Raw genomic sequence first — 20,497 nt, 5'->3', positions numbered from 1 at the left:
CGTGGAAAAATCAGGCAGCCTGACGAAGATCATGTTTTATGATTTATCAAGCACATTTAACACAGTTCAGCCTGGACTGTTACGTGAGGAACTCCATAAACTCCAGGTGGATCCCTCTACAACCAGCTGGATTTATAGCTACCTAACAAACAGTGTGTGTCTGCAGGGGTCCGTCCGTGGGGAAACAGCCAGCGCGTGAGAGTGTAACTGATCACCGGAACAGACGTCGGAGACGGGGCTTGCCAGTAGACTACAAGGGAAAACTTATGAGAGATGTAGCGGTGTGAGCTACCAACGGAGGGCAGTGTTTAATAACGTATGATTCAGCTCTGCAAACATCCTCACCGGGAGCTCAGCGTGCAGGGGCTGTTTTATTTCACCGCTGTGGAGAACACAGAAGAAAACAGAGCTCTCCAAACGGCGCCAGGTTTGACTGTGCAACTAAACGGACATTATTGATACTGCTTCATTTCCAATGTATACATAATGTCAGATTACGGAGAAAAATCACAAAGTGGAGAACTAAGTAAACAAACTGAAGTTTTACAAGCTGAGCTGACTAGATTAAGTGAACTATTAGAACCACAAACCGATGATGCTGAAAGGGAAAGATTGGAAACACTCATAGGTGATATTCATGCCACTATTGAAATACATAAAGTGACAGTAGAACCCACCTCAGCTACTGATAAAAGTGTTAATCCTAGGACATCTTCACGTGTGAGAAGGTTAACCCCAAAAATGCTGGAGTTAAAACAAAAGGAGGTCTCTAAGAAGGAGAGCAAATTCATCACAAAATATGAACACTGGAAAGAACAAGTTAGAGACATACGCTCCAAACTTAAGAATGAGTGCTCAGAAAAGGACTTGTGTGATATGATGAACATTGTTGAAGGACTGGAAACACAAGTGAGGGATCTTTATGATAATGTAAGATCTCTTTCAGCACCCTCTACTGAGATTCAAAGGAAAATGGATTCTTGCTCAGCAGTAACTACAGACCTAATGGGGCTAATGAAAGTACGCATGAGTGAGGTTGGTCAAGAAGAGTTCGATACCAAGGCAGAGCATGCTAGACTTCATATGGTGCTTGACAATAAATATGCTCAATCCATATATGGGAAGTCAACAGCCTCCAAATCTACTGAACGTAGTCATCGCTCAAGCTGTACATCAGAACAACAAACTATTACAGTTAAAAGAGCAGACTGTGCTGCACAGCTTGCTGCAAAGAAGGCTGAAATTGAGATGGAAGCAGTAATTGCTGCACAAAGGCAAGAACTAAAAAAACTGGAAAACCAAAGAGATCTTGAAGTAATAGCTGCCAAGCTAAGGGCGTACTCTGATGCTGACTCCAGAGAGAACAAGAGTTCAGTTGTATGCAGTCAGATGTCAAATTGTTCTCCAGCCCCTCCTAAAGAAATAGAAAAAATAGAAACAGAACAAACATGCAAGAACAGTAAAGATGAACAACCAAGCAGTTCTACCAAAGAAGCGTTATTAACGCAAGCCTTACATGACACAATGGTTCTGACCAGACTTCCTGCGCCTGAGCCCTCAGCCTTCACAGGAGACCCACTCGACTTCATAGGTTGGAGCACAAGCTTCAAGACTTTGATAGAACGACATTGTATAAATCCCGCTGACAGGTTGTTCTACATGCAGAAATACATTGGTGGTGAGGCACGGTCTGTATTAGAAGGAACTTTCTACAGAAAAGACGATGAAGCTTGTGACCAAGCCTGGAAAGCCATAAATGCACGGTATGGTCACCACTTTGTAATCCAGCGTGCCTTCAGAGAAAAACTAAAAAACTGGCCAAAAATTGGCTCAAGAGACTCTGTTAAACTAAGACAATTCAGTGATTTTCTGACAGCCTGCAGTAATGCTATGCCACACATCAAAGGCCTCCAAGTATTAAATGACTGTGAGGAGAACCAAAAGATGCTACAAAAACTCCCTGATTGGATAACTTCTCGCTGGAACAGACATGTCACATAGCAGCTGCAACATACAGAGGAATATCCCAAATTCAAGGAGTTTGCAGATTTCTTGGCCACAGAAGCAGAAATTGCTTGCAATCCAGTAACATCACGTAAAGCTTTGAAACCTACTGATGAAAAGCAATCCAGGGATATAAAGCGCACAAGGGCTAATGCATTCATCACAAATGTAAAAGCATCTGATAAAGTAAGTACAGAGCTGGAATGCAGTGCTGTGGAGGTTAGCTTAAAAGTTTCAAACAGACAAGAAAAGTAAACACATCTACCACATCAAGTCCAGTCATATGCATGTGCTGTGGAGAAAGCCACTCAATTCACAAATGCCAAATGTTTGTCAACAAATCTGTGGAAGAGAAAAGGAAGTTCATACATGACAATAGCCTGTGCTTTGGCTGTCTTTAGGAGAGGACACAATTCAAGGGACTGCAAGAATAAGGCTACATGTGGAATATGTAAAAAATCTCATCCAACACTACTACATGAGAACCGTTCTGTTCCTGCTACAGACACGTCTTCTCATGCTATGCATGCGGAAGAGAACACATCATCCCTCTCTTGCTGTGTGGACAAAGGCAATGGTGGGAGTACATCCATGATTGTGCCTGTATGGATTTCATCCACTAGCACACCTGAAAAAGAGACTTTAGTTTATGCCCTGCTGGATACACAGAGTAGCAGCACCTTTGTAGACCAAGAGGTATGTGAGAAAACAGGAGCAGGCTTAGAGCCAGTCAAATTGAAGCTAACCACTATGATGGGAAAAGATTCCATTGTTCAGAGTCAAAGAGTAAGTGGTCTTAGAGTTCGAGGATTTTCCTCACAAAGCTTCATTAACTTGCCACCAGCCTATACCAAGGTTATTATAGTTAACGGAAACTAACGATAAAACGAAAACTAAAATTAAAAAAACATTCTCGTTAACTGAAAAAAATAAAATAAAATAAAAACGAGTTTTAAAAAAAAACGAAAACTAACTGAAACTGTATTGTGTGTTTACAAAACGAACTAAAATTAAAGCAAAAATGTCCTTCGTTTTCGTTTTTTGTAAATTTATTTCTAAGGCCTCGGGGTTGATATGAAATCTGTTTACGTCGCTCTGCCGGATTTACGCCAGGTGTCTGCGTCGTACGGCACCTAAAGGTCCGTGACGTCACGTGTCAACAGCGTGTTCGCCCGAGCCGGCTAGAATGAAACTACGGAGAGTGTTAGGAGAAAGCGAGGAGATACCTGTTTGGGATTTCTTACGTTATGACCATGTCAAAGATAAAGTACCTTGTAGAAGAAGCAGGTGGTTCAATATGTGGAAGGAAAAACCACGAATCTGAAAGTCCATTTGAAAAGCTGCACATGAAGGTTAACCAGGAGTCTCTGGACCAGGTAGCCTTTCTGCCCCCCTCCCCGGAAAGATAAGCTTCAGCCAGGCCGAGCAGCATAGGGAGGGAACGTGAGTCACAGACACACTCTCAGTTACACACCCACGTGCGCGCGCGCACACAAACAGACCTACACACAAAGTCACCCACAAAATCTTGAAAAGCTGAATTTGAGAGGCTTAAACTCGTTTCTGTTTACAGTGTTGGACAGCAGGTTATGTATGTTTAGAATAGAAGGCAAGGCAGTTTATTTGTACAGCACATTTCATGTACAGGACAATTCAAAGTGCTTTACATAAAACAAAAACATTACAGATATTAAGAAATAATAAAAGACAGCAACACATAGCAAGAATCACAATAAAATCATAAATTATATTAAAATGATTAAAAGCAAGATAAGTTAAAAAGTTACCGTGCAGATTTGATGCATAGGCGCATGAGAAAAGAAATGTTTTTAACCTGGATTTAAAAATGTCTACCTTTGGGGAAAGTTTAATCTCCGCTGGCAGTATGTCCAGTATAACATGTGAGGTCCTGTACTGATAATCAGCTGCAGTGATTTGTTCTAAAGCTGCTGCACCTTTAGTGCAATTCTTTATGTAGTTAATTATTAATTGTTTCAATGAACAAATTAAACCCCTGGTCTAGAGTTTGTTGGGTTTTTCAGGTTGTTCATGATTAGTCAGATTGAGCTCCTTTAGACTCCTGGTTGCCAAGAACTGTAAACTGTTTCTTGAATGGATTCATGTTATGTTGTTGTGTGTCTTTAGTATGTTGGTTATGTTGAGTTTTAGCTAGCACACTATCTCAGAAGCAGCATTGCACACATTTTTTACATAAGGCTGTTATCTTATGGGCTGTTGTATTTGATTTGTTGTTGTGTTGTGTCGTTGTGGCTGTTCATGTTTTCTCCTGATACAGTTTTTAAAAATTGTATCTTAAGTTTTTATTATACAGTGCTTATTCTGATTTTTTTTAATTTTGCACTTGGCAAATACTCTAATTTTGAAAAAACAAACAAAAAACTAAAACTAACACTAAAACTAATAAAAACTAAACTAAAACTAAGCATTTTTTAAAAAACGAAAACTAATAAAAACTAGAAAATTAGCTCTAAAAACTAATTAAAACTAACTGAATTTGAAAAGAAACAGTCGTAACGAACTAAAAACTAAAACTAAAAAAAAAATCCAAAACTATTATAACCTTGGCCTATACCAGAGATTTCATTCCTTTTGAACGTTCCCACATACCTACCCCTGAAACTGCCAGAAGGTGGAAACATCTGAACAGCATAATCAGAGAAATGCCAGAGTTGATGGATTGTGAGGTCGGGCTCCTGATCGGCTATGATTGCTCCAGAGCATTAGCACCCCATCAAGTCATCAAAGGAGGTGGTGATGAGCCATATGCTGTCAAAACCAATCTGGGTTGGAGTATTGTCGGCAGCTCACCACAAAAAGCAAAGTCATCTGAGGTAACAGGCCAGTGTCACCGTGTATCTGTGAAGGAACTTCCTCCATTGACACCAGCTACCATCATCAAAGCCCTTGAATCAGATTTCAAGGATACTGATTCTAGAGAAAAGAGCATAACACAAGATGATATACAGTTCATGGAGATACTTAATAAATCAATACATCAGGATTCAGATGGGCACTTGGAAATGCCACTTCCCTTTAAGACACGCCCACAGCTTCCACAAAACAAGCGATTGGTTGTTGTGCGACTGAATCAGCTGAAAAGAAAGTTTGAAAAGAATCCCAAGTTCAAAGATGACTACACTAAGTTCATGGAGGCTGTTTTCAAGGATGGAGATGCAGACAAAGCGGAAAATCAACCGAGAGAAGGACATTTGTGGTATATTCCACACCAAGGGGTTTATCACCCAAGAAAACCTGAAAAAATCAGAGTCGTGTTTGACTGCTCAGCCAAATATGAGGGCACAGCTCTGAATGATCATTTGTTAACTGGACCTGATCTGACAAATGGGCTGACAGGAGTACTCTGCAGGTTTCGCAAGCATCCAATAGCGGTCACTTGTGATGTAGAGAAGATGTTTCACAGGTTCCAAGTAAGCCAAGAAGACAGAGATTACTTACGGTTCCTGTGGTGGGAAAATGGCAACACAAACTCAGAGCCAAGGAAAGTAAAGGAAAGAAGGAGAGTTTTTGTTAGTCAGTTACACCCACAAACGCTGCACGCTCTGCAAGAAGAGGAAGACGGATCAGCTGAGGTAAGAGACGCTGCAAGCAGCAGAGATGGAGTTCACCAGGATGCAGACCCTGGAGAGCTACAGACCCTGAAGAGAACACCTGATGGTGGAGAGGAAAGCAGTCAACCACAGACCAGAGAGGAGACACATAAGGCTGCAGAAGATGGTGATCAGCTGATCAGAGGATGAGACACATAATGATGAAGATGATTTATGTGTACAGTCAGACTGTTGGAAGTTTTTTTTTATATATTATTTGTGCAGCAAAATGTTTTTTTGTACATGGCTTAAACATGAATAATAAAATGTGTTAATGGTATTTTTGAAGTGTTTTGACTCTTTGTTTCCTCGTAAGCACATAAATAACCAGTGTCAGTTTGATAATGAAAATTACATAAAATTTTAATTACATTAAAAATGTTGTGGAGATAAACACTGAATAGAAATAATGATGACCAGATGAGAAGCTTGACAGTTTTACTTTTTCATATAAGTTTTTATTGAATTTCTCAGAATAAAGAGTAGCAGCACAACGGTAAACAGATAAAATTTCAATAAAAGAAAATAGAGAATATGAACATGTGATATAATAAAACACTGAAGTTGTGGCATAATATCTTCAAGTAATGTAGAGAGAGAATTTCACATCAACACTGAAACAATATAATGTGCAGTTGTGCTAAAAAATGCAAATCAGTCACCAAGAGGAACAACGAGAGCAGATCCAGAAGTCTTCTTTATCTGCTGCAGGCTGTAGACCTCCATGATGACCCAGCAAGACAATATATATATATATATATATATATATATATATATATATATATATATATATGTGTGTGTGTGTGTGTGTGTGTGTGTGTGTGCAAACATCATGAAGAAATGAAACCAGGAGGATACACCAGTCCAGGCTCAAAGCCCAAATCCTGCAGTCTAAGCTGACTTTAATCATTTAATCAGTTATTGATCTGTGTGTAATTTTAAACAGCTGCAATTAGTCCAGTTAAAGCAGCTGCATGGTTTACAATAAGATAGAAAGTTTTATTGTCATTGCACAGTACAGCAAAATTAAGATGGGTCTCCAAACTTATTTATTAAAAATAACAATATACAGATAAGATAATCTTTATTAATATAACATGGGGAAATTTCACTGTTACAGCAGCTCAAAAAGAGATAAAACAAGAGTTAAATAAAAACAATTATATGAAAGAAACATTATAGAGGGTTTTCTCTGGAAATCGACCACCATCTCCTTTGTCTTGCTGGCATTTACTAGAAGGAGATTCTGCTCACACCAGTCGACAAAGTCCATGATGACCTTCCTGTACTCACACTCGTTCCCCTCCGACACACATCCCATTATGGCAGTGTCATCGGAGAACTTCTGGAGGTGACAACTGTCCGTGGAATACCTGAAGTCAGATGTGTACAGGGTGAAGAGGAAAGGTGATAGTCCTGTGCCCTGAGTGGCCCCTGCGCTGCAGAACACCACATCCGACACACAGTCCCTCAGCCTGGGGTCTGTCAGTAAGGTAATCCATGACCCATGCAGCCAGATGGTCACTGACCCCCGCCCTCTCCAGCTTCATCCTGAGTACTAAAGGTTGAATCGTATTAAAAGCACTGGAGAAATAAAAAAAAGTGATCCTCACAGTGTTTCCAGTGCCCTCCAGGTGAGACAGGGATCTCTGCAGCAGGTAGATGACAGCGTCATCCACCCCAATGCCAGGCTGGTTTGCAAACTGCAGAGGATCCATGCTTGGGCTTACCAGTGAGCGGAGATGGTTAAGGACGATCCTCTCCAGTGCCTTCATCAGGTGAGAGGTTAAGGCCACGGGTTTGAAGTGGATGGGCTCCTTGGCGCACGAGGTCTTGGCAACTGGGACCACACAAGAAGTCTTCCACCTGACCGGAACTCTTTCCAGACTCAGGCTCAGGCTAAAGATGTAGCAGACCAGGGGTGAGCTCGTTTAGAATATATAAAGATATTAAAATAAATAAATAGAAAGTATAAAAAACTTTAATTTCGTTTAATTTTGCATGTACGCATGCGTGTGCACACATGCACACTTACTCACAAACCTTAAATCTGAGCAGGACACAGTTTAGACAGAATTACTGCACTTGGATAAACATTACTGCTCATTCACTAAAATTTGGAGATGAATCCCAGATTCAAACCAGCCATGTTACGCAAGACCAAATTGGAGGCAGCAGCTGGATGGACTCTTATTAAAACAGTTTAGCCAACTTGGAAATAAGTTTAGTTTGGAAAATGGAGATTTGTAAAGGCACCCCAACACGTTTCTACCACAGAGAGAATAAAGAGAAGTTTACTGGAAGGGGATGATGTGACTGGGGTGTCAGGTGCTTCCAATCAAACAGGAAATATAAAGTAAAAATAAGAAGAATTTAACCTGGAGCTGTCTGTCCTTAGTCTCATAGCAAGTCATATTTTAAGGTTTTATGGCCGATGATGAACAGTGACTCAGCAATATTAGGAGAGTACAGGTAGACATCACAATTTAGCCAAACATGACTCAGGTCATTTTGATATGAGGCTACCGACCTAACACACATCAGCAGGCTCCAAAAGTTGGAAGGAATTTGGTTTCATGTGTTTCTTCACTGCATCAACAATCCAACCTGAACATCTGGGTGGCTACAGCACTGCTGGAGACAACGCGGGCGACTGAACAACAACTGTCCTGTTTTTAGAGTCTGGGAAGCTCGGACTGGTTTGTAGAGATGTGACGTTCATGAACGAATCAATTCTTTTGGACAACTCTTTTAAATGAACGATGGGAACCAATTCACAGCTGTGAGCTGTTTATTTGTGAGCCATTCTTTTTATATAAAAACTTTTGACACTGTCTTCATCAAATCAAATCAAACTTTATTTAAAAAGCGCTTTTCATGCCGTAGGCAACACAAAGTTCTTTACATGATTAAAAACATTTATGCATATCTCAGTTCATATCTCACTGTTCCATAAAACAAAAATAAAAACACTCAATAAAATCTTTCGCAGTCACACACACACGCCAAGCCAAATAACCCCCGCCCATCCAGCTAAAAATGACTGAATGAATAAATAAATGAATAAATAAGTAAATAAGAAGTAGAACAGTTGAGTAAAATGAAAATAAAATAAATAACATGTGACATCATAGAAGTCTGATGTCCAACACGCTCCATTCATGTGAAGCATCTGTGGACAGAGAGTATTGTTTGCAAACAAATACTGTGAGTTTTATCCAAAACATTTACTAGAATTTGCACTGACTGCTCAGGTTTATCCTTTTTTATCTATATTTTTCCTATAATTTTTTTATCTTGTATAGTAGATTTTTTTATAGGTACATATTTTGATTGTTTGTCCTTCTTATATATTGTGAAATTTTGTAAGATATTGTGAGAACGAGCCAGTCTTTTGGCTCTTTGAAAGGAACGGCTCCTCAAGATCCAGCTCCCTTCAAAGAGCCATAAATCCCAGCTCTACAGAGAAGCAAGTATGGCGAAAACAAAACCTAGTTTTAGCCAGTAGGGGGCGTTATGAACCAATTTTTTTTAGCCACAAAGTCCTGTTTTTTAAAGAAATAAAAATATTGCAGATTTTATCAACAGTATAGGTTGTTATCATCACAATTAAGTAAGTGTTGTTTACAGCTCAAAAAACACGTTTTAGGTTGCACCACCCTCTTAATGTGGCTCAGAAGGACATCAGTACACACAAACATTGACAAACTATCAAATTCCATATTGACATAAGTATTGAGATCGATCAGTATAGAAAATAACGTAATAATATGTTTTGCCAGGTCACTCTAGCGTACTTGAAGAGGAGTGCTGTATTTTTGTATTTTGGAGAGGTTCAAGGTATCATGAAGGTGACGTCTTTGCCTTGGACTTGTATGGTTATGTCAGCAGCAATACCAGATTAGTTCTTTTAACAACATGGCTTCCCACAGTGTGTGTGCTTAATTGGCCAGCCTGCAGTCCACATGTCTCCTACTGAACATGTATGGCGCATCATTAAGAGGAGAATCAGACAACCTCAACGAACTGAGTTGAAATATTAGATTTCTGCCACACTTTTTCTCCTCAGTTTGCAAATTATTAGCCTATCTTTACCAGGAAAGTCAACACAATTTCAAACCTACCTTTATTCCAACTGTTTCGATCATTTCTTTCTGAAGTTACATGTCTTAAATCAAGGTGGGTGGATGGATGGGGGGTTTGCTCCCACTAGCAGAGCATGTGGGTGGCCGTTGCAAATAATTTCCTTCTACGGCTGTCAGTGCAACTGTTGGTCATTTAGCATTTTAAAAGCACCACCAACTACCAATTCCACCTGAGTCCGAGCTCCCCTGCAAGGATTTTTCTGGCCCTAATCTCTGCTGTGCTGACCTCATTGTGTGCTTGTAGAGAATGATCAGGAAGTCTTAAATAAATAAATAAATAGATTAAAAATTGTGAAAAACAGTTGTCTATCAAGTAGACTCACAAAACACAAGCAAAAACATGTTTTATTGCATTTGCAATGAATTTAATTTTTATTTTAAATTTGCCAAGAGATACAAGCTTATTCAGCTGTTCATCATATGGCAGCATGTTTATGGAGGGTGAGGCGACTGTGCAGCACACTGCCAGCGGTTGTATTCAGTATAATCTCATTGATTTCCTTTTTTGTTTGTTTTTCTTATTGTGTTTGTATTGCTTCAGCTCAGAGTTATACTGCCATTCAACGTAAACCATCTAAGTTTAGAAAATTCCCATCCATGACCCAGAGCTCTATTCTGAGCTGCACAGGGTGAAGCATGCTGATCTCATTGTGTCACAAGTGGTGCATTCAGTCTCTGTGCCATATACTGCAGCAATGTCGCCATTTCTATAATGTACTCGTGTGAGGGCATGTTTTGATGAGACAAGTCAAAGTGATGATGTACCATTGTGTCTCCTCTCCACCTTGTGAGTCATTGTCTCGAGACCCAGTTTCAAGGGAATCCTGGGCATGCTGTCCTCGGGTTGACTTCAGCATTGTGACACTGTCATCGTCCTTCGCCTCATGAGTCACACTGTCACCCACATGAAGTTCAACCATTTAAATTTGTAACAACAATACAATTCACAGTCACTGCGATGTGCTTCATCCATAAAAAATGTGATATTTTAATGTTTTACAAGATTATTTAAGGGTTTGGTTAAAATGTCTAAGTTAATATTTTCAGCTCGTAAGTTAGCTGTTAGCAAAACGTTTCTTAGTTTAACCAAGATTCATGCTTCTGGTTCATCAGGACAACCAGGCATGATGAATCAACATGGAGGAAAACAAACATTGTCAGTTTTCCACGTCTTTATCCAACATTGATGATGTTGAAATAAAGATAGAGGACCGGACCGTCATCGCGACAGGGCAAAGGAATGAGCTTGCAAAGAACAACCAGATTTAATTTAAAGCATAAACATAATCAAAGAATTATTCAATTCGGATTTAAAATCAGAATAAACCAGCCACTTTAATTCGGAAAGTTCATTTTCACTCGGAATTAGGTGTTTACAAGGTCATTTTTAAAGAGGTTTCAATTTTTATTTGTGAATTAAAGGGGAATAAAAACTCATGTAAATGTGGTCACTGTGGCCCTAATACTCTGTTTTAATATACTTATATTTTTATAAAAAAAAAAAAAAAAAAATTATAAAAATAATCTGGGGGGGGGGGGATTAATTTCTAAAATTAAACTTTATATGGATTTTATATTACAATATACAATTTATTTATTTCTATTATAGTTTGTCAGTATAATTTCTTTTAACTTATTTGTATTTTATTTGTTTTATTTACAAATTTTATTTATTTTGAATATTACACATTTGCATATTTACACATTGCAACTTACAGATCACGAGACAGAACAAGTTATCCCCCTTTTTTATTTTCTCATGTACACCCTGGAGTGTCTCCAAATACCCCAAGGTGTACGTGTACCCCCATTTGAGAAACACCGGTCTAGAGTGATGTCAACGAGTCTTATCGTGTTTATCCTTGTAATTAACTTGTTAATGTCACTATTTATTTGGGATATCTAAGAATAAAACTACAACAAACCCTTTTAAATACTTGCAGAGGTATGGAAACGAGCTACAATGCCAAGTTCTACCTCTCTCCTCCACAGCAAAGCATTTAACACAATCCAGTTTTACTCCCACTCATTTACGCCTCTGCTGATTGCAGGCTTTTGTTGATCCGTTCATGCTTTAAATGTCCAAATGAGAGGGTTTGCAGCATTTATGACCTTCAACTGACTATATTTGGAGTTTAGTGTAAATTTAATCAAATTTACAACTTCTGGATCAGTATTATGGACACATTTAACTATTTTCTGGTAAAGAGTAAACAGTTAACTGATGGTGAAATTAGCAGAAGGTCCAATAAAGGCAATGATCTGTGCTTGCTGCCTTAGTTGCTGTTTCAGTCATTATTATAAAATGACTGAATAAGCAAATAAATGTATGCTGTTCACTGAACACCCTGCGTGATTTAGAGGGCTCTTAACTTGATTTATGTCCCTTTTACTTAGAGGCATGCTGCTTAGGGGAAACATCTTTAAAATCTGTGGAGGAATGAAATCCAGGAGTTTTGCTTCGGTGTGAGGTAAAAAAAAAAAAAAAAAAGGAGACATTTTCTTTGTTCTTTGGTATTTGCTCAGTTTGTTACGTGCGGATGAAACACCTCTAACATCACAGGTATTTGAACAAACCCAAATTCCCAGTGCTGATGTCAGTTCTCTGCAGAGGCTTGGAGTAAGTATTGTACAACCTCATTTAGACCTTTTAACTCCCTGCTCTTCTGTTCTTTAAAGCTAATTTTTATTGATTATAATGATTCATGAGGCATCTCTTGCACTTGGTTAGGGTATGTAATACCAAAAGTAAGTGTTTGCTATCATATTATTGTTTAGGTTATTGAACTATTGCTACCATATTATTAATAGTGCCGGGCAACAAGTGATTTTTTTAAAATCGCTATGAATTTTTTGCAATTAATTGTGATTAAGTGCATTGTTAGGCACAAAATTCAATGATGGATTCCAAACAGCAGCAGTTTATGCTACTATACAATATTTTTTGACAGGATTTATTTGTTAGAACAAATCAGCATAAATGAATGAATCTGTATAAAGCTGCGTGTCAGAGGAAACGCTATCTGAATTTCTTGCTATTAGGTGTGTTTTCCTGCTGGAAAAGCAGAATTATAATTTCAGCACTAATATTGTGAGGGAGGAAGTGAGAAAATTCAGAAAATACTTTCCAACATGTGGAAATATTCAATCTACCATTAAACATTTTCACTTAAAATTTCTGACGTACGTTCTGTAAAAATTTCTTCAAACGAGCTCAGTGCGTGGGAAATGAGTTTTCAGCGAAGGTGGGCTTCTAGAGGAGGAAATCATAAACATATATGTATATATAAGTACATATAAACTAGAGATGTGCATGACTAGTCCAATAATCGATTGAAACCACGCCCAGTCAACGTTTTTTTGTGTTTTTTTTTTTTTAAGTCAGTGTTATGTGTCTGTGCAGAGACATGGTGCTGTTTACTGCACTGTGTTAAAAGAAAGGCATGGTCTCTCTAAGAATGGTCTAGCTGGAGAGGAGGAAAGACGCACAGCGCAGGAGTCAGAGTGGGAGGCCAGGGGAACGTTGGAGAAGAGAAAGTCGCTGTGAGAAACTGCCTGTTTAGCTGCAAAATGTTTTACTGCAAGCTTTGACAATAAGCACCACACAGCTCTTCTAGTTCCAGCGGAGTCTCGTGTCGGATTCAGCACTGCTGGGTAAAGGGAGTTAACCCTGAAGCTAGCTGCTTCTCCACCTTCTTCGTCTGTGTGGAGGAGGAGAGTTTACCACCTGTTTCTGTCAAAGTTTTCACCGATAGTGGAGGCAACAGACCAGAGTAGCACAGTCACTAAACTCTCACAGAATGTTGCTTCAGGAGCAAAAACACCAGACGGAAAGATGAGGTAATAACCGGTTTAGTTGTTGCTTAAAGTTCCTGTGGGATCAGTGTTTCTCATGTAGCATAGCAGCCATTAGCCCATATGAATGCAGCCAACGTAGGTCCGATCTTCTTGACCCACTTTCTCCTCTACCTGCTGAATAATAACGGACACTAGAGCCAGCACAATGTTAAAAATATAGCAATGTAAAAAACACTTGTTTATGGAACACACACATTATACAAATAACATCTTGTACAAGTTTTGTAATTTCCATTTGGAGATTAAGCATTTTTCCATTCCATTATTGACGATGTGATGATGACGACTAATTGTTTTTAAAAGGCCTGTCTAGTCTACTCCAAAATTCAAAACCAGTGTCCTGTAGGTGTTCAAATGTTTGGGTCTTTAACAGACAAGCTGTTGAAGGTCCATTTTATTTTAATAAAAACCCTTTACCACTACTATGTTGCTAAGACACCTCTTTTTTGACCCCGAAGTTATGATAACGCCACCTCCTGTCAAACTTTAAACCAATTAGATAGCTTAAGCTGACAGTAATGTCCAATTGGGAGCAACCAAAGATCAACAAGTGACAAGAAAATACTACGTGTAAATCAAACATTTTTGATTTACGGTGGTGCCAAAAACCAGCTGAGTTGGAGTTGTTTTTTTTAAGGATAACAGGTAAATGAATGAAAGGAGTGGCATAAATAACTGTAAATGGCAAAAATGCCTCAAGAAAAAAAGAAATATCTATTCTTACATTCATTTTACATATCAGACCTCATAATCTGACAACGTAGGCTGTCCTGAAAAAAACTAATGTCTATATGTTAACTTGGATTAATAAAACAATTGTAAGTGTTAATTACTTCTTAAGTTAATGTGATAACACCGTTTTAGCTTGCCCAGTCTTTATTATTAAATGTTATCTCAACCTTCTCAACCATCGGTATCGTTGTCCAAGGGAAAAAAACATTTTTCTCCTTCTTTTTTCTTAGAGCAAACATTAAAGGGTTAAAAAATAATACACAGCCAGATATGTGATGCATTATTATTATTATTATTATTCATCAAGGCATTTATTTCAGAATTCCATTATAAACCTGATTTATTTAGATGCTGCTTTGCTCTGATTCAGTAATAATGGGCTGCAGGGACTCCTGGTGTGAATTTTCATTCATTGATCTTCTGATTATCAAACTGCAGTTTTATGTGTTATTAGACTTGTGTATGTCGATTCTACAATGCTGGAGTAAGCCATTAATCTCACAGTTAAACCTCAAGAGACAATAGTCATTAAAAACATGTTTCACATCATACTAAGCTTAATTTATTTTGAAGGCAACATGTTATAAAACATTACATTTGAGATTTTTACACTCTGTGACGAAGCCGTCTCGTCACTGACAGCTGTCCCTACTGAGTCCATAAACGCGCACACAGACACACACACACACACACATACTCGCCTAGTCAGTTCCCCGGGGACAAACTCCCGCCAAAGTCCGACAGTCATATGACAACAGTAAACCACACAGGAATACAGTCTGCCTCACGTAGCGACTTATTAAGGGTGCACACTTAATATTTTGCTAGGCTTATTGATTATATGGCGTTTGCTGGTTACTTACCGTCCTCTTCCTGTCACTGCTGTGGCTTTGGTCAAACCCGAGGCCATATCCAACCCACTGTTAAGTAGCCGACCTGGCCGACATCCGGAAGTGACGTCACGACCACGTGAGCACTCCGGTTCGCGCCAAACATTTTTATTTTTAAAAACCATTTATTACTTTGCTGTTTCTGCTACTGTGATTAATATGAATATTCGAAACGAATGTGTAGAATTTGTGTTATTTTTGTAATTATTTTATTTATGTGGAAACGTAACAAGAACTTAACTAAAGTGATTTATTTGTAGAAATTAAGGATTATTAAGCATAAGGGGCGGGGCTTAGAGTATTTAAAGGGAAGCCTGAGAAGAAGGATGGAGTCATTCATTGAGTTGCATTGCTGGCAACTGGAAGGATTGAGCGGAGACAAAAGGTTGGATTATTTTTGGCTGGTCTAGAGAGAGACAAAAGTTGTATGTTTGTTATTTTTCTTATTTTTTCTTTTTGTAAATATGTAAATATAATTGGCACTGGAGTTTTTGGACATTTCTTGCACTGCTGAGCACCGTTTGGGAGCCACGGGCACAATAAATCCACCACAAACTGACAAGCGACTTGCCTGTTTTATTGGTTGGCGAAGAACCCCGCCACAAGTGGTGTCAGAAGTGGGATGGCAAGTCGTGGAAAAAGGTCAGCCCGCCCACCCAGACGGACTGGATTACGCTCACAGGCAAAGGAGGAGTTGGACCAGGACGCCGGTGCAGCAGGTGGCGAGGAAACCGGCTGGGACACAGAGATGACCTCGGAGGAAGAGGAGGGGACGTCTCTGGCTTTTCCTGGACCCTCGGGGGTGTCATCAGACCTGGTCACCGTGGTGAAGACCTTCTTGGAGGCCCAGCAGAAGAGGGAAGAGGGTTTACTGCGTGAACTGCGGGACCTCAGGGTGTCCCTCCGACCTACTGCCCCTCCGCGACCTCAAGCTCCAGCTCCTGGATCCGCGACATCAACCCCCATCACAGCAACTCCTAGTAGCCCAAGACTGGCCCGGCCTACACCTGCCCCTCGCCGGCGTGAGATTGGCTCTTTCACACCACTGAGTGATGCAGAGGAAGCAGTAACTGGATCAGACCAGCAGAGACCAGACTCTATATACCACACACAACCAAAGATTCCTCCATATCAGGTGGGAGAGGATATTGAAAACTACTTGTTACGCTTTGAAAGAATGGCTAAAACCTGGAAATGGCCAGAGACTGAATGGGCATGCAGACTGGTTCCCCTTCTCTCAGGAAAAGCTCTGGAGGCTTATACCTCCATGGATGAGGATAGAGCGCACTCATACAGAGACCTGAAAGAAGCTTTATTGAGCAAGTTTGACATATCACCAGAGACATACAGACAAGAGTTTCGCTGTGCATCTGTGCCACATGGAGAAACGCCCACTGAGACATATCACCGCTTAAAAGGACTCTACCGCCGTTGGATTCAGCCGGAGCAACGGACCAAAGAGCAGATCGGGGAGGCCATCATCCTGGAGCAACTTCTTCGCGTCCTGTCGCCAGAGGTGAGAACCTGGGTAAAGGAGCATGAACCAGCAGATGGATTGACAGCAGCAAAACTGGCTCTACAGTACCTCAATGCACGCAGAGGAGGACCATCTACACGTACCACCACCTTGGCTCGACCCACCACCAACGTACGGCCTCCAGCCGTTCCGATATCGCAGGTCTGGACACAACGGGGAGCAACAGTACGACATCCTCCAGGTATCACCAGCACAGGGACTGAACAACCAGCAACCGGTAAGACACTGATTTGCTATTATTGTCAGCAGCCTGGACACAAAGCTTCAGTTTGTCCACTGAAAAAAACAAAAGTCACTGGTGCATGTTATGTACCCAGAAATGAGCTGGAACCAACTGAAAATGACAAAATGAGGAAGAGCGCATATAAAACTGTGACAGTGAATGGTGATTCTGTAACAGCACTAATTGACAGTGGTAGCTTTACATCACTCATCAGCAGACGTCTTGTTCCAGTTGGTAATATGGACTACAGTAATACCACAGACATTGTGTGTGTTCATGGAGATAATCATGCTTACCCTCAGACTGAAATAACTGTGTTAATCGATGAGCAGCCTTATTTTCTGACTGTTGGGGTGGTAGATAATCTGCCTGTGGACCTTCTTTTGGGGAGGGACTTGCCAGTGTTGATGTGTTTGCTACAGAAAGGGGAGACTGATGAAATTGCTGGGAATGATAATGTTGATGCTAACACCAATAATACTGCTAATGCTAATGACCAGGAGTGTGTTTCTTGTCCGGTTATTACTAGAGCCCAGGCAAAGGCTGGGGTCATGCCTCTCCCAGACTTGGATGGTAGTCTGTGTGAGGGTGGCATAAAAGGGCCTAAAAAGTCTAGACGGCAACGTCGTTTTGAAAAACAGCTTGGTATAACTGAACACAATGTACAAGGTTTAAACACAGACAAAATATGGGAGATACCTGAAAATATTGTGGAATTACAGAAGCAAGATAGCACATTGGAGCCCCTGTTTGCCAAGGTGATGGATGTTGGGAATGTTAATCCTGTGGGGAATGATTTCTTTATTGTTGAAAATGGTATATTATATATAAGCAGTGACAACCACAAACGCCTTGTAATCCCAATTAGCTGCAGACCCTTGGTAATGCATTTAGCTCATACTGTTCCATGGGCTGGGCACCTTGGACGACATAAAACTTACATACGCGTTAGCTCACGGTTTTATTGGCCTGGTATGTACACAGACATTCAGTCATACTGCATGACATGCCCAACCTGTCAGAAAACATGTACTCCTCGCAGGTCAGATCGCGCTTGCCTTCAACCACTTCCAGTTATCTCCACACCATTTCGAAGGATTGCCATGGACATTGTTGGACCACTGGTAAAGAGCAGCCAGGGACATCAATACATCCTGGTCATCTGCGACTACGCTACCCGGTACCCTGAAGCCTTTCCCCTGCGCACAATCACTTCTTCAGCCATTGTCCACGCTTTGGTTGAACTGTTTTCCAGAATGGGGATCCCTGATGAGATACTGACAGACCAGGGTACCAATTTCTGCTCCAGACTGATGCAGCAATTCCACAAACAGCTAGGCATCCATGCTATTAAAACCACACCCTACCATCCGCAGACTGATGGACTGGTCGAGAGATTCAACCAGACTTTGAAGCGGATGCTGCAGAAATTTGTGGCCGACACGGGTAAGGACTGGCATCGCTGGTTACCTTTTCTCCTCTTTGCCTATCGTGAGGTTCCTCAAGCATCCACCGGTTTTGCCCCGTTTGAACTCCTGTACGGCTGGGACGTCCAGGGACCCCTGGATCTACTCCGCAAAAGCTGGGAAGGTCCTGCTAGCAACACCGAAGAGAGAGGTGTGGTGCAGTTCATCCTGGAGATGAGAGAACGTTTGGCCAAATACAAAGAAGAAGCAGAAAGTAATTTACAAGAGGCACCACGGACACAAAAGAGATGGTACGACCAGCAGGCACGACAGCGGGACTTCAAACCGGGTCAGAAGGTGCTCCTACTCCTTCCTTCCTCCAACAGTAAACTGTTGTCAAAGTGGCAAGGACCGTACACCATTACCCGGAAAATGGGCCCTGTGACATATGAAGTGCATCATCCTGAGAAGAAGAAGCCGAAACAGACTTACCATGTCAACCTACTAAAGAGATGGAAAGAACCTCAGAATCAGGTGGCGACGGTGGGCCTAGTGGTGAGAGAGGAAGAGTTTGAGAAGGAAAACCCAGGTTGGGACACCTTAACCCAGACTGCAACACCAGTGCTTTCCCATCTCACACCAGACCAAGCATCAGACCTTCTACAAGTGTTCCAGGAGGCACCGTCCCTGTTTGGAGCGACGCCAGGCAGAACCTCAGTCACGCAACATGTCATCCGGTTAAAGGACAACCAACCCATCAGACAACGTCCATACCGTGTTCCTCAGCAGCTGGTTGGGAAACTGAAGGAGGAGATCACAACCATGCTGGAGATGGGGGTGATCGAGCCATCAGAATCAGAGTGGTGTAGCCCAATGGTCCTCCTAACCAAAAAGGATGGCTCACTACGGCCCTGCATCGATTTCCGAAAGCTGAACGCCATTTCAGAGTTTGATGCCTATCCCATGCCAAGAATTGATGACCTGCTGGAAAGAATTGGATCTGCCACGTACATCACCACACTGGATATGTGCAAAGGATACTGGCAAGTACCTTTGGAGCCCTCCTGCCGACCCTACACAGCTTTTCGCACACCTGCTGGCCTCTTTCAGTTCACGGTCATGCCGTTTGGCCTCCATGGAGCCCCAGCAACCTTCCAGAGACTGATGGACAGGGTCCTCCAGGGGTATGAAGACTTCAGTGCTGCCTATTTGGATGATGTGGTCATCTTTAGCAACACCTGGGAAGAGCACATCAAACATCTGAGGAGAGTCTTGGGAGCCATTCAGCAGGCCGGGCTGACTTTAAATATTGCCAAGTGTGAGTGGGCTAAACAAGAGGTTCGATACTTGGGATACCAGCTGGGACAAGGAGAGGTACGGCCACAGGTGGACAAAGTGGAGGCCATCCTTAACTGCCCGCAACCACGGACCAAAAAGGAGATTCGTTCCTTCCTGGGTTTGGCTGGCTGGTATCGCCGTTTTGTACCGCAGTTCGCAACCATCGCTGCCCCACTTACAGCACTTACCACCAAAGACCAGAAGAACCCTGTGGCCTGGAATGAGGAATGTGAGGAAGCCTTCAGAGCCCTTAAGGGACAGCTGTGTTCATCTCCGGTCCTGCGCAGCCCCGACTTTAACAAGAAGTTCCTGGTGCAAGTGGATGCATCAGCCGTGGGAATCGGAGCAGTCCTGGCCCAGGGTGAGGAAGGAGCTGAACAACCCATCCTGTATCTGAGCAGGAAGCTACTTCCCCGTGAGACCAGATACTCTGTCATTGAAAAAGAAGGACTGGCAATAAAATGGGCATTAGAAAGTCTGCGCTATTACCTGTTGGGCAGAGAATTTGATCTAGAGACTGATCATCGTGCTCTTACCTGGATTAGTTCAATGAAGGACAATAATAGCCGGCTTACACGGTGGTACCTCTCACTGCAGCCTTTCAAGTTCCACATCCGCCATCGATCTGGAAAATCCAATGTCGTAGCAGACTATCTGTCACGGTTGCCGAACATTGCCAACCTTGGGGAAGAGAGGGATAATGTGACGAAGCCGTCTCGTCACTGACAGCTGTCC

The sequence above is a fragment of the Melanotaenia boesemani genome, chromosome 6 (genome assembly GCF_017639745.1).
Source record: "Melanotaenia boesemani isolate fMelBoe1 chromosome 6, fMelBoe1.pri, whole genome shotgun sequence".
In the NCBI taxonomy this organism is placed as follows: Eukaryota; Metazoa; Chordata; class Actinopteri; order Atheriniformes; family Melanotaeniidae; genus Melanotaenia; species Melanotaenia boesemani.
This window is presented reverse-complemented; position numbering follows the sequence as displayed.